Below are 13,819 nucleotides of genomic sequence, written 5' to 3' on the forward strand. Positions count from 1 at the left end.
TAACATCAGGGACATCATAATATGGTTAAGTCCCTTATTCCACTGTGGCTTACTGAGCGTAATTTATTATACTGGCTCAGAATTTCACATCCCCCTCATATTTCTGAGATCAATCTTTACTTCAGAAGTTAAAAAATAAATTTGCTGACTTACAGCAATTAACTGACAGTCACTAATAACGGTGTATTTATCAGCCAATGAACATACAACCTTTTCTGTGATGGCTCTTGCACTTCATTCAAACTCGGTGCAGGCAGGTCCCAGTAGCAGAAGGTTTTCTCCGTGACTCCAAAGATACGTGCAAACCTCCAGCTCCCACTCCAATCTGCTCACTCTCAGCGTCATCGTCTCTGTGAATCCCAGGCATGACTAGGTCTCGATCCTCAGTGCTGATTTATATCGTCCCATGTTGGTGCATTCACCTCCTAGATGTGAGTGAGCCTCAAGATCTGGTTCCATGTTGCTCCCTCACACGGTCACTCCCTCTGTGACTCGCCGTTGATTTCGAGCCTCCTGCTCTGCTGTTTCTCCAACTCCAAGTCCCAGTTGGCCTCGATCCTCGATGCTGATTAATATTCTACTGCTCTCTCTCAGGGTCTCTCCCCTTGTGACTCCCAGGTAATGGTAGGCCTCAAGCCTCAGCTGAGATTTATAACAGTCCGTCCCGCACTGCACTCTTACAGGATCGCTGTTGTGCCTGAAAGACAGTGGGAAAGAGGAGGATTAGACAGAGCAGAGGGTGTTACAGTGATTGAGGGAGCTGTATGGGATGGAACAGGTTATGTGGGGAGCTAGGGAGACCTGCAGCAACTAAAGAGGTTTACTGGAAGATAGAGTGAGAGTTGAAGACACAGAAGAAGGCAAAGAAAATAGAAAGATTGTGGCTTGTTCATGATGGAGCTTTGTAGAGTCGAAAGGGCTTTTTCTGAGCTGCTTACCGAGATGTGCAGACTTCAACAAATGCAATTTGAGAGCCAGCAAGTGTTGTATGATACTGGAAACTGTTGGATGTTACAGAGTTAGAAGACTCGCAGTAACTGGGCGGAATATAAACTTTCAAGCACTGGTGGTGTTCAAGGGCCCTCAGGACATGAAGAGGTGCAGAGAATGGAAGCATTCCAAATAGTGGGATGGTAGGGGCTGGAAGTCATGAAATGGATAAAGAGGACGAAAAGTGCCAATTCAGCACACGCTACCATTGTAATTATAGAGATTTAGGAAGGGAATCTGTGCTGTCATTGATTACAGTTATATGGAGAGTTACAGAAGCTGAAGGGGTGACAAATTTAAAAAGGGAGAAATTTTAGGTGATCAGAATTTACAACGGCTGATGCAGTGGCTCAGGAAGGCAGCTCACCACCTTCTCAGGAACAACACAAAGTCAACAAGAACTGCTGACTCATCCATCAAAGTTCATGTCTGTGAATGAATGAAGGAATAAAAGATCTACAAGTAGCACTGAGGTCACTCAGGCAGGCTCTTTCAACAGTACTGCCCAAACCCGGAACCACTATACCCTGGAAGGACAGGAGATCCAGCTGCACGGGAACACCAGCATTTCCAAGGTGCCCTTCAAGCCACGCTCCATCCTCCCAGCACTGTGTCTGTCCCTACACCTAAAGGACTGCAATGGGTCAGGAAGGCAGCTCACCACCACCTTCTCCAGGGAATTACAGATGGGAATGTAATGGTGAAACTCTGCCGTTTACAGCCAGACAGAAAAATAAATCCTGCAGTGGGTGTGAAATGAAATTTCCGTTTCAGAACAACATGTTTAGCATGGATAGAGGATTTGTCCCATTGGCACAAGACAGAGAGTGTGAAGAAAGGGGTCTTTTTCACAATGGTAACTGGTGATGAGGGGAGCTCCGCAGGGTTCAGTGTTGGGACTACACTCTACACGTTATTCATTCAGAGTCTGGACAAAGGATGTGAAGGGGTACGAGAAATGGGTTTCCAAGAAAGATCCCAGTGACTAAATGCTTGTCTAAAGAGGAGCAGGTGAAGTCTCTGGGTCTGCACTTGATGAAGTTTCAGAGGCGGCGGCAGAATCTCATTCAAACTTACAGAATACTGAGGGGCCTGGATGGTGTGAACGTGGGCAAGATGTTTCCATGAGCAGGAGAGACTAGAGGCCAAGGGCACAGCTTCAGAGTGAAGGGACGACCCTTTCGAATACAGATGTGGAGGAATTTATTCAGCCAGAGGGTGATGGATCTGTTGAACTCACTACCTCATGGGGCTGTGGGTGCTAAGTGATTCAGAGATAGCTAGGTTCTGGATGAGTAAGGAGATCAAGGGTGACAGGGAGTAAGTGAGAGAACGAGGTTGAGAAACAATTCAACCATAATCGAATAGTGGAATAGACCCGATGGACCGAAAAGCCTAATTCTACTCCTATAAATGATGGTCGTATGGACTGCACTTTTTCCATAGGTTTCTAACTGTGCAGTTATCATTTCTGGCATATTGTTTACCATACATTCCAGCACCTTCCTGATTATTGATGTCACTTCTTGGTTTCAGATAAACTGCAGAGAGCTACACCACAGAGTAACTTGGAAATCCTTGTGCATAAATCTCAGAAAGGTAGCATACAGGGCAAACAGGACATAGAGAAGGCAAATGGAATGCTGGCATTGATTCCAAAGGGAATGGAGAATAAAAATAGGGAAGGCTTATCACAACAATAAAGGATTCCTGTCAGCTCGCACTGAGAATACTGTGAGCAGGTTTGGTCCCCTATTTGGAGGGAAAATGTCCTTGCATTGGAGGCAGCCCAGAGAAGGTTCATCAGGCTGGTCTTCAAAATGGAGGGATATTGATGAGAAGAGGTGGAGAAGGTTGAACTTGCAGTCGTTAAAATTTAGGAAATGAGGCAAATTTATTGATACACCAAAGATTCTTGTGTTCTTACAGATTCGGTACTGAGACATTTTCTCCTGAGCAAGGATCTGTAACTGAAGATAAAGGGGAATACAGACACCAGCGAAGCTAACAGAGAAAAGCTGGGTTGTAGAGACTGGAGAATGTTACAGAGTTTGGGTGGTTTGAGATCACTGTTGGTGGTTAGAGATCAGATGGTTGTCGGGCTGAAAGATGTCAAGGAAAGTTACAGGGTTATCAGTCCTGAAGGAGTTACAGAGATCAGGAGGAATACAGGGACTAGAGATTACTCAGATAGGGGTGGTCACTGGATATTCAGGAGATACAGAGACTGGGAGGGTTGTGGGGACTGAAGATTACACAGATATTGGTGGTAGTTTGAGCTAAAGAAGCTTTTAAAGAAAGGGAAGGTTGTAGGCACTGGAGATTAGACAGATTGGGTGGTATTTGGAGCTACAGGAATTTATAGAGAAATGGATGATTATTGGTGTTGGGGATTACACTGACATGGACAACAGTTGGAGCTGCAAGAGTGAGTGAGATAGGGAGGGTTGAAGGGGCTGGATCAGTTCATACAGCCAGGGAGAAGTGTAGGGATTGGAGGGACCAGAGATACTGAGGGTTGTAGGGCTGCAGGAGTTCACAGAGTTAGTGAGGACTGTGAAGGCAGGTTGGCAGCATTCCCATCAGTTACACAGTGATGTGGAGTGCTGTTCTGGAAGAGGTTACAGAAATCGACAGGGTTGCAGATACTGGAAGATATTACAAAGACAGTGAGCTGTAGTATTTGAGGAGGTTACAGCGACAGGATGCATTGAGGAGTTGGAGGCTGCTATAGGTATTAAACATGCTGCAAGGGATCAATAACCTTACATCGATCAGGAGGATTGGAAGATCTGGAGATAAAGAAAGAGAATTGCAGCAACTGAAGAATATCACAGAGATGGGGAGTAACATATGAGTTAGAGGGGTTATAACATAAGATGAGCTGTATTCAATGGAGTCAGGAAAGATACAGGGCGATCTGAAGGGACTACAGATGATCAAAAGGACAGTGAGGCTTCTCAGTGTAGGATTGGGGCAGTTTACGCAGACAGGGAGAATTTTATGGAATGTTGCTAATTTATGAGATTATGAACTTGTATAGAATTGAGGAATGAACATAGATAAGGAAGGCTGTAGTTAATGAAGACATTTGTTGATGTCGGATGTTGAGGTTCTGGAAATTATATGGACCGGAAAGCTGGACAATCTGTCAGAACTGACAGACACAGGAACAGCAATAGAGCCTGGAGACACAAACACAGATAGGAAGCATTGCACTCACTCGATGAGGTTTCTGCTTTAGTGATGGTTGTAGGGGAGTGTAACGTTTACACAGATAGGGGTGTAAGAGCTGGAGAAGGTTAGATTGGTGGGGAGACTGGAGGAGCTTACATTGACAGGGTGGGTGATAGCGACAGGAGGATGTTACATAGATAGCCAATCTTGTAGAAACTGAGTGGGAGAGTCACAGGCATTGGAGCTGGTTCCACAGATCGATGGTGTTGCAGGGACCTGAGAGGATTACGCAGATCGGGAGGATTGTAGGATGTCCACATTTTTAGAGTGTTTCAGGACTGGAAGAGGTTACACAGTTAAGGAGGGATGTTGAAGCAGTGGGAGTTCACAGGGACTTGGAGGTTTGAAGGGTTTGGGGCTGTTTATGGATAGAGGGATATATTTAGGGACAGTAATATGGAATGCAGAGGGAGAGTTTAGATTAGATTCCCTAGAGCATGGGAACAGGTACTTCGGCCCAACAAGCCCACACCATCTCTCCAAAGAGTAATCCACCCAGACCCACTTCTCTCTGACAATGCATGTAACACTATGGACAATTTAGCACGGCCAATTCACCTGACCTGCACATCTTTGGACTGTCGGAGGAAACCGAAGAACCCGGAGGAAACCCACGCAGAAACAGGGACAAAGTGCAAACTCCACACAGACAATCACCTAACGCTGGAATCGTACCTGGGTCCCTGGCGGGGTGCGGCACCTTTGTTCACCACTGAGCCACCGTGCTGCCCCAAATTGAAGAATTACGCAGAGAGAGAATATTCGAGGTGCTGGGAGGACTGTAGGGAGTGGAGGAGCAAATAGAGATGTGGAGTGCTGTTGTGGTTTGAAAAGGGTCTGGAGGTGTTCATACAGATAAGAAGGTCGGTAGGGATGGGAGAAGGTTTTTGAGGTCGTGTGGTTCTATCAGCCAGGAGGCAGGTGTGTTATAGGGCCTGCAGAAGGTTACAATGATAGCATGTTCTCCTGGTGCTTGAGGAAGGTACACAGGTGGGTATTTTGCTCCAGGGTGGATGATTTTACAGAGATGGGGGCACCGTAAGTATTGTGGAAGACTACAGAAATATGAATTATTGTACTGAGTGCAGGATGAGATTATTGAGATTGGGCATGTTATCGACATTGGAGCAATTTACACACAGGGAGAGTCGTCAGCATTGGAGTAGGTTTCAAATATACAGCGGGAATATGGGGTGGGGGGGTGGAGGTTACAGAAATATAAACTTTTCTGGGAATTACAAGCATTCACTGGCACAAATGAGTTGGACCAAAAGGCATGTTTCCTTGCTGTATGACTGTATCACACAACAGACAGCGTGAGGGGTGAATATAGAACAGAAAGATCCCAGGTTTCAATGCAATCTCCTTGAGGGAGACCTGCTTTCCCCTCTGTTGTACTGATCCTCACTAAGACAGCACAGGCCTGGATTGATAACTGTCAACTTCCTATACTGACAGTGGAAGGCTCAGAACAGCAGAGATGAAAGTAAATAAGACGGTGGGGTTTCAGCCTGGGACCATCATGCTCTGTGTTCGTACTTCAACACTGTATCTATGTCATATCTTCCGGACCAAAGTTCGATCCCTTAAATACACTCTGCTCTGTTCACTGTGAGTGATGTTACCTCACTGCAGGATTTACTGAAGGCTCCAGATCTCACTCTCCATCTCTCTGGCTGACCAACTCTCTTCAATGTGGTGATGAATGAAACAGGAACTGGGAATTCTGCAGAGTTTGGAGCATCCTGAGTACCTACAGGAGACAGAGAAACAGGCAGAATGGGAAACTAGACTGATGCATCAAGTGTTAAACATGGAGACTGGCACTGAGTCCCATAGAGATCTGGAAAATCCCAGTCTCCATCCCTGGTCTGTGCTGCTGCATCTCCCTGGAGTGGAGAATTCTGTTGGCTCAGGATCTGGAGTAGCGGCAAAAGTTGCAGTCACTGGCCGCAATTAAACCCTCACAGTGACACATAACACATGGAGAGAGACTGTGTGATATCACCAGAGTGCAGGAAGGCATCACGATCAAACCACGGTCAGGAAGAAGGTGCACTGGGATCAGTACTCAGGGGTGAGGGGGCTATCAGTGGGCCAGGCAATGGCCTCGTGTTACTCTCACTAGACTGTTCATCCAGAATTTAATGCCGGTGTCAGGGATACCCATCTAACTGCTTAATACCCTCTCAGTCAGGAAATCTGTTATAGGCTGCCGGTCTGGCCGACATATGAATCCAGACCCAGAGCAATGGGATTGACTCTCAAATACCGTCTGTAATGGTATGTCAAGCCACTCAGCTCTAAGGCTAGTCAGGGTGGGCATGCGATGCTGGCCAGCCAGAGACAGCAATATCTCACGAGTGATTTAAAATCAACACTGTTGGGAGCAGTGTCCTGGCCAGTCATGTCGGTAGGTTTATGGACAGGGCTTTAAGCTGACATGGAGGATGCAGGGACAGGGTTCAGGTGAAAGGAGCTTTCCAAATCCAAAGAGAAAACGTGAAGCCTCGGAACAGCATGGGAATGTGGCTGAGACAAGCAGAAAAGAACAGGATGGGATAAAGTTTAACTAAAACTGTACATCAATGAATCGGTTTGTGACAGGACATTGTGGGGAAGAGGAAATTATAATGTTGCTTTTTTTCGGAATGGACAAAGTATCTACAATAAGGTAATAGACTTGTGACACAGAGATAAATGAGACTTAGTCACCAGACAGACGCGATTACAAGTTGAACAAAAGGTGGAACATAAATATTCAACAGTAAACAACCTTACAGGATCTCAGGGAGAATGGGAAAGCAAGATGGGAACCCTGACACTAATGGATAAAAAAGGCATTACAGAGAAAACATTTGGTCTCGGATTATGCAGCTGAATCAGCCTGAATGTAAATTCTGGGTGCTATGTGTCAAAAACACAAGCAGGACAATAGTTTTTTATGCTGCCTTGCAGTATTTCATTGCTCATCTCGGCATTAAACAGGAATTAATGAGAAATTGTAGCAAAGGTGGTGTGATAATTTTTGGAGACTTAAATCTTTGTATAATTTGGGACAGACACATTGGCAAGAGTGATATTATCCAAGATCCTCCTTGAATGTTTTAGTCAGTGTTTCTTTGAATGACACATTGTGCAAATGGCTACGGATGTAACTACCTCAGATCGACTGTTGGGTGATGAAGCTGAGTGAATGAGTAACATCACATCGAGATCCTTCAAGAAATTATACCGGAATTCAAAATGATTATGACATTGTAAAGTGACCAGAATGCACCCGAGCATCAGTAACAAAGCCCATTATATGATTTTGAGAGAGAACTGACCAAGATAAACAGGGGAAACAGACTGAAATATCAGTCTGTAAATGAACAGTGAAAAGCATTTAGAGCCAGAGAGTGCTGGAGACATACAACACATAAACGGACCCTTCGGTCCAACTCGTCCACGCCGTCCAGATATCCTTTCCTAATCTCGTTCCATCTGCCAGCACTTGGCCCATATCCCACTAAACCTTTTTTATTCATATACCAATCCAGATGCCTTTGAATTCTTCAATTGTACCAGCCTCCAACACTTCCTCTGGCAGTACATTCCATACATAACCTCACTCTGCGTGAAAATGTAGCCCCTTAGGGCCCTTTTAAATCTTTCATCTCTCTCCCTAAACCTGTGCCCTCCAGCTCTGGTCTCCAACATCCCAGGGAAAAGACCTTGTCTGTTTATCCTATCCATGCCCCTCATGATTTTATAAACCTCACGAATGTCACTCCTTAGCCTCTGACGCTCCAAGGAAAACAGTTCCCATCGTTTCAGCCTCTCCCGATAGCTCAAATCTTCCAACCCGGGCAACATCCTTGTAAAACTTTTCTAAACACTTTCCAACTTCACAACGTCCTTCCAATAGGAAAAAGACCAGAACTGCATGGAATATTCCAAAAGTGGCCTAACCAGTGTGCTGTCCAGCTGCAACATGACCTCCAAACTCCTATAATCAATGCTCTGACCAATAAAGGAAAGAACACCAAACACCTTCTTCACTATCCGCTTAAATGTGTAACACTTACGGGGGCATGGGCGTGGACATGGATTAGACGGTGGGTGTGGTGGGGGCGGTATTGGAGGGGTTTGGGGACGGGGTGAGGGTGATGTCGGACGTGTTTGGGAGGTGGGGGCGGGCGGCGGGTGGAAGGTTGCATCGGACGGTTTTGGGGGTCGCTGTTGGGTGAGTTTGCGGCAGATGGGGGGGCAACGTTGAGGGTCGGGTGGGGGCAGAATTGGATGGGTTTGGAGTCGAGCGGGGTGTGTTTTGGGGGGCTGTCAGGGTGTGGGGGCTTGCTCATAGCTTGCTGCTGTCTAATCACCTGAACAGGGAGCAGACTGGACTGAAAACTCCGAGCCCCAGAGCAAAGGCATTGAATCGATTAACCGAATAATCAATTATCCGAACGAAATAGTGCCCGCCCATCTCGTTCAGATAATCGAGGTTCCTCTGTAAACCATTAGGACTATAGCCTGGTGTTGTGTGATTTTTACCTTCGCTGAATGGCCCCAATTCTGGCCCAGTTCCAGTTTAAGACCTCAATCTGTCAACCCGTCAGATCTTTTTCCATAACTATGTTAAAACAAAGACAGTTGTGGTCACTGGACGCAATGTGCTCTCCGACTGATACTTCAGTCAGTTGCCTGACCTCGGTTTCTGAGGAGAGGTTTCGTGTTGCATCCGCCTGAGTAGCATAGAGCCCTCTACGTCTTAATTTAGAAAAACTTTCTGGAACACATTTGACAAATTCCACTCAGTACGGGCCTTTTACACTCTGTGTGGCCCAGGCAATACAGGGGAAGTTAAAATCTCCAACCAATCCTAATCCATGATTTTTATAGGTACCTGCAAACTCACTACACATTTTCTCTTCTCATATCCGCTGGCTAGTTGAGGGTCTAGAACATGATCCCAGCAGACTGACCATCCCCTTTTTGTTTCTAACTTTTATATATATGGCCTCATTTGACGACTGCTTAACAGTATTGACTGGAAGCACTGTTGTTATGTCCTTCCTAATCAAAAGGACAACTCCCCCTCGTCACTTACTTGTCCTTCTGTCACGCCTGTACTTTCTGTAGCCTGGAACACTGATCTGCCAGTCCTGCCCTTCTCTCGGACATGTTTCTGTTATGGTTATAATATCCCAGTCCCCAGAGCTAATCCATGCTCTGAGCTCGTCTGCCTTACCAGTCAGGGCTCGTGTGTTGAAATAAATGCCCTTTAAACCAGATATCTTTCCCTCCCTTGACTGTGCCCCTGGATATCCTGAATAGATAACTTGCTCTTGATGGATGATGTATTTCCCCTGACTTTTCGATGGTCCCTCTCTTACTCAGAGTCACAACTCCCTGCCAAACTAGTTTAAATCCTCCTGGGTAACGCTAGGAAATCTCCTCCGTGGGATACTGGTGCCCCTCTGCTTCAAGTGCAAACCATCCCCTTTGTACAGGTCACCTCTACCCCAGAAGAGATCCCAATGACCCAAGAACTCAAAACCCTGCCCCCTATACCAGCTCCTCAGCCACACATCCATCCAGCCTATTTTTCTATTTCTATCCTCACTGGCACTTGGCACTGGGAGTAATCTAGAGATCATTAATGTCAATATCCTGCTTTGTTAACTTCTCACCTGACTCCCTGTACTCATTTCACAGGACCCCATCCCTTTGTCTACCTCTGACATATGGACCGATGTACACAATGACCTCTGGCTGTTCACCCTCCCCTTCAGAATATTCAGTAACCGCTCAGAGACACCCTTCACCTTGGTACCTGGGAGGCAGAACATCATCCTGGAGTCTTTTCTGCAGCCACACAGTCTCCTGTCTGTCCCTCTCACAACTGAGTCTCCTATCTGTATCACGATCATTACAGAGGATCTGGTAAACATAGACTGGGAGGAACTCCCTGCAATTGGGTGCATATTACAAAAGTGGAGTATTTTAAAGTGATGCAGTGAGAACGCAGGGCCGGTGTGCTCCTTGAAGAGTGAATAGTAAAAGCAGCAAGTCCAGGGAATACTGATCAAGTGATATCGTGAGTTTGATAAATAAAATACAGTGCAATAAAATCAGGTGACACCCTTCACAAGGATAGAGAGTGCAAGGGGATTGTGGAAAATGAGGGACAAACAATGGTCATGAAATATATTTGGCAGATACGATTGTGGAAAAGCCACAGGTATTTTATCAGCATCGTGAGAGTAAGAGGATTCCCAGCGAAAGAGTGGGGCCTGTGAGAAACCAAAGGGACAATCGGTACATGGAGCCAGAGAAAGCAGGTGAGGTCTTCAATGAATACTTCCCATCTGTATTCACACAGGAGAAAGGCATTGTAGCCGGGGATTTCAGTTGGGATGCTGAGGTTCCAGAACATGTTCAGATCCATAAAGAGGAGGTATTAAATGTTTTCACAGGCATAAATGTGGAGAAATCTCCAGTACTCAATGAAATGTATAGAACATAGATCGAACATAGATCAATACAGCACATAACAGGCCCTTCGGCCCACGATGTTGTGCCGTACATTTGTCCTAGCTTAAGCACCCATCCATGTACCTATCCAATTGCCACTTAAAGGTCACCAATGATTCTGACTCTGCCACTCCCACAGGCAGCACATTCCATGTCCCCACCACTCTCTGGGTAAAGATCTAACGCCTGACATGCCCCCTATACCTTCCACCCTTCACCTTAAATTTATATCCCCTTGTAAAACTCGGTATCAGCCGGGGAAAAAGTTTCTGACTGTCTAGTCTATCTATTCCTCTGATCATCTTATAAACCTTTATCAAGTCACCCCTCATCCTTCGCCGTTCCAATGAGAAAAGGCCTAGCACTCTCAACCTATCCGCATACGACCTATTCTCCATTCCAGGCAACATCCTGGTAAATCTTCTCTGCACCCTCTCCAATGCTTCCACAACTTTCCGAAAGTGAGGCGACCAGAACTGCACAAAATACTCCAAATGTGGCCTAACCAAGGTCCTGTACAGCTGCAACATCACTTCACGACTCTTGAATTCAATCCCTCTGCTAATGAACGCTAATACACCATAGGCCTTCTTACAAGCTCGATCCACCTGAGTGGTAACTTTCAAAGATCTATGTACATAAACCCCAAGATCCCTCTGCTCCTCCACCTTACTAAGAACCCTACCATTAACCCTGTATTCCGCATTCTTATTTGTCCTTCCAAAATGGACAACCTCACACTTGGCAGGGTTGAACTCCATCTGCTACTCCTGAGCCCAGCTCTGCATCATATCTAAGTCCCTTTGCAGCCGACAACAGCCCTCCTCACTATCCACAACTCCACCAATCTTCGTATTATCTGCAAATTTACTGACCCACCCTTCGACTCCCTCTACCAAGTCATTAAGAAAAATTACAAACGGCAGAGGACCCAGAACTGATCCCTGTGGAACTCAACTTGTAACTGGGCTCCAAGCTGAATATTTACCATATACCACCACTCTCTGACTTCGACCGGTTAGCCAGTTTTCTATCCAACTGGCCAAATTTCTCTCTATCCCATGCCTCCTGACTTTCCGCATGAGCCCACCATGGGGAACCTTATCAAATGCCTTACTAAAATCCATGTATGCTACATCCATTGCTCTACCCTCATCCACATGCTTGGTCACCTCCTCAAAGAATTCAGTAAGACTTGTAAGGCAAGACCTACCCTTCACAAATTCATGCTGGCTGTCCCTAATCAAGCAGTGTCTTTTCAGATACTCATAAATCCTATCCCTCCGTACCCTTTCCATTACTTTGCCTACCACCGAAGTAAGGCTAACTGGCCTGTAATTCCCGGGGTAATCCCTATTCCCTTTTTTGAACAGGGGCACAACATTCGCCACTCTCCAGCCCCCTGGTACCACCCCCGTTGACAGTGAAGACGAAAAGATCATTGCCAACGGTACTGCAATTTCCTCTCTTGCTTCCCACATAATCCTAGGATCTATCCCGTCAGGCCTGGGGGACTTGTCTATTCTCAAGTTTTTCAAAATGCCCCCCAACACATCTTCCTTCCTAAAAAGTATCTCTTCTTGCTTTCCAGTCTGTTTTACACTCTCCTCTTCAACAATACGGTCCGTCTCATTTGTAAATACTGAAGAAAAGTACTCATTCAAGACCTCTCCTATCTCTTCCTACTCAATACACAGTTTCCTACTACTGTCCTTGATCGGACCTACCCTCGTTCTCATCATTCTCATGTTTCTCACATACGCATAAAATAGCTTGGGGTTATCCTTGATCCTACCCGCCAAAGATTTTTCATGCCCACTCTTAGCTCTCCTAATCCCTTTCTTCAGCTTCCTTCTGGCTATTCTGTATCCCTCCAATGCTTTGTCTGAACCTTGTTTCCTCAACCTTATGTAAGCCCCCTTCTTCCTCTTTACAAGACATTCAACCTCCCTCGTCAACCAAGGTTCCCTCACACGACCATTTCTTTCCTGCGTGACAGGTACATACATATCAAGGACATGTCATATCTGTTTCTTGAAAAAGTTTCACATTTCCATGAACTCCTTCCCTGACAGCCTGTGCTCCCAACTTATGCTCCTCAGACCCTGTCTTACAGCATCGTATTTACCCTTCCACCAATTGTAAAACCTACCCTGTTGCACGCACCTATCTCTCTCCATAACCTATATGAAATTCACAGAATTGTGGTCACGATCACTAAAATGTTCACCCACTAACAAGCCCATCACTTGTCCTGGTTTGTTACCAAGTACCAAATCCAATATGGCCTCCCCTCTGGTCGGGCAATCTACATACTGAGTTAGAAAAGCTTCCTGGACAGACTGCACAAACACTGCTGCAGGTATCTCAGGCTGCTATGTCATTCAGAGAAGGAAATCTACCCATCCTCACGTGGTCTGCACGACATAGCCACAGCAAAGTATTTGCCTCCCAATTACCCTCTTCAAAGGCCAAGCAAGTTACTCAGTTCAAGGGCAGCTAGGACTGGGCAGGAAAGGCTGGTCAGCCAGAGACACCCACATCCCAGAACTGATTTAATAAATAATCCATTAGGATGGTCCCACTGGAACCGTGCTGGGACCAGGGTCCTGGCCGATCGTGTCGGTAGGTTTATGGACAGGGCTTTAAACTGACAGAGAGGATGCAGCGACAGGGTCCAGGTGAAAGGCACTTTCCAAATCCAAAGAGAAAAGGTGAAGCAATGGAACAGCATGGGGATGAGGCTGAAGACAAGCAGAAAGGTACAGGATGGGACAGAGTTTAACTAAAATTGTACATCAGCGAAAAGATTTGTGACAGAAAATTGTGGGAAAGAGTAAGTTATGTTTTTTTTTTAATGGACAACGTCACTGTCATAAGGTAGATGGATTTGTGACACAGAGATAAAAGAGATTTAGACACCGGGGAGACATAGATACAGGGTGAACAAAAATATTCAGTGCAAACTCAGGCAAAATGGGCAACGCTAACAATAATGGATAACAAAGGCATTACAGAGAAAGCATTTGGCTGCACATCATGAAGTAGAGTCAGTCTGAATGTAAATTAC

General features: G+C 45.8%; 1 long non-coding RNA gene across 1 annotated transcript in view; it reads right to left on the reverse strand.

Annotated features, from left to right (window-relative positions):
* Positions 1-486: 486 nt before the first annotated feature.
* The window catches only part of LOC148142395 (uncharacterized), a 43,847-nt gene continuing 30,514 nt past the window's right edge, over positions 487-13,819 (reverse strand). Inside the window, exons 2-3 of the long non-coding RNA XR_015752080.1 lie at positions 5,853-5,980; positions 487-697 (exon numbers count right to left, since the gene is read on the reverse strand). This is a non-coding gene — a long non-coding RNA (uncharacterized LOC148142395). The remainder of the gene's footprint in view (positions 698-5,852; positions 5,981-13,819) is intronic.

Source organism: Chiloscyllium plagiosum, unplaced genomic scaffold (assembly GCF_037043375.1).
Source record: "Chiloscyllium plagiosum isolate Xiang-an unplaced genomic scaffold, Cpla_swu_hap1 HiC_scaffold_29, whole genome shotgun sequence".
NCBI classification, from domain to species: Eukaryota; Metazoa; Chordata; class Chondrichthyes; order Orectolobiformes; family Hemiscylliidae; genus Chiloscyllium; species Chiloscyllium plagiosum.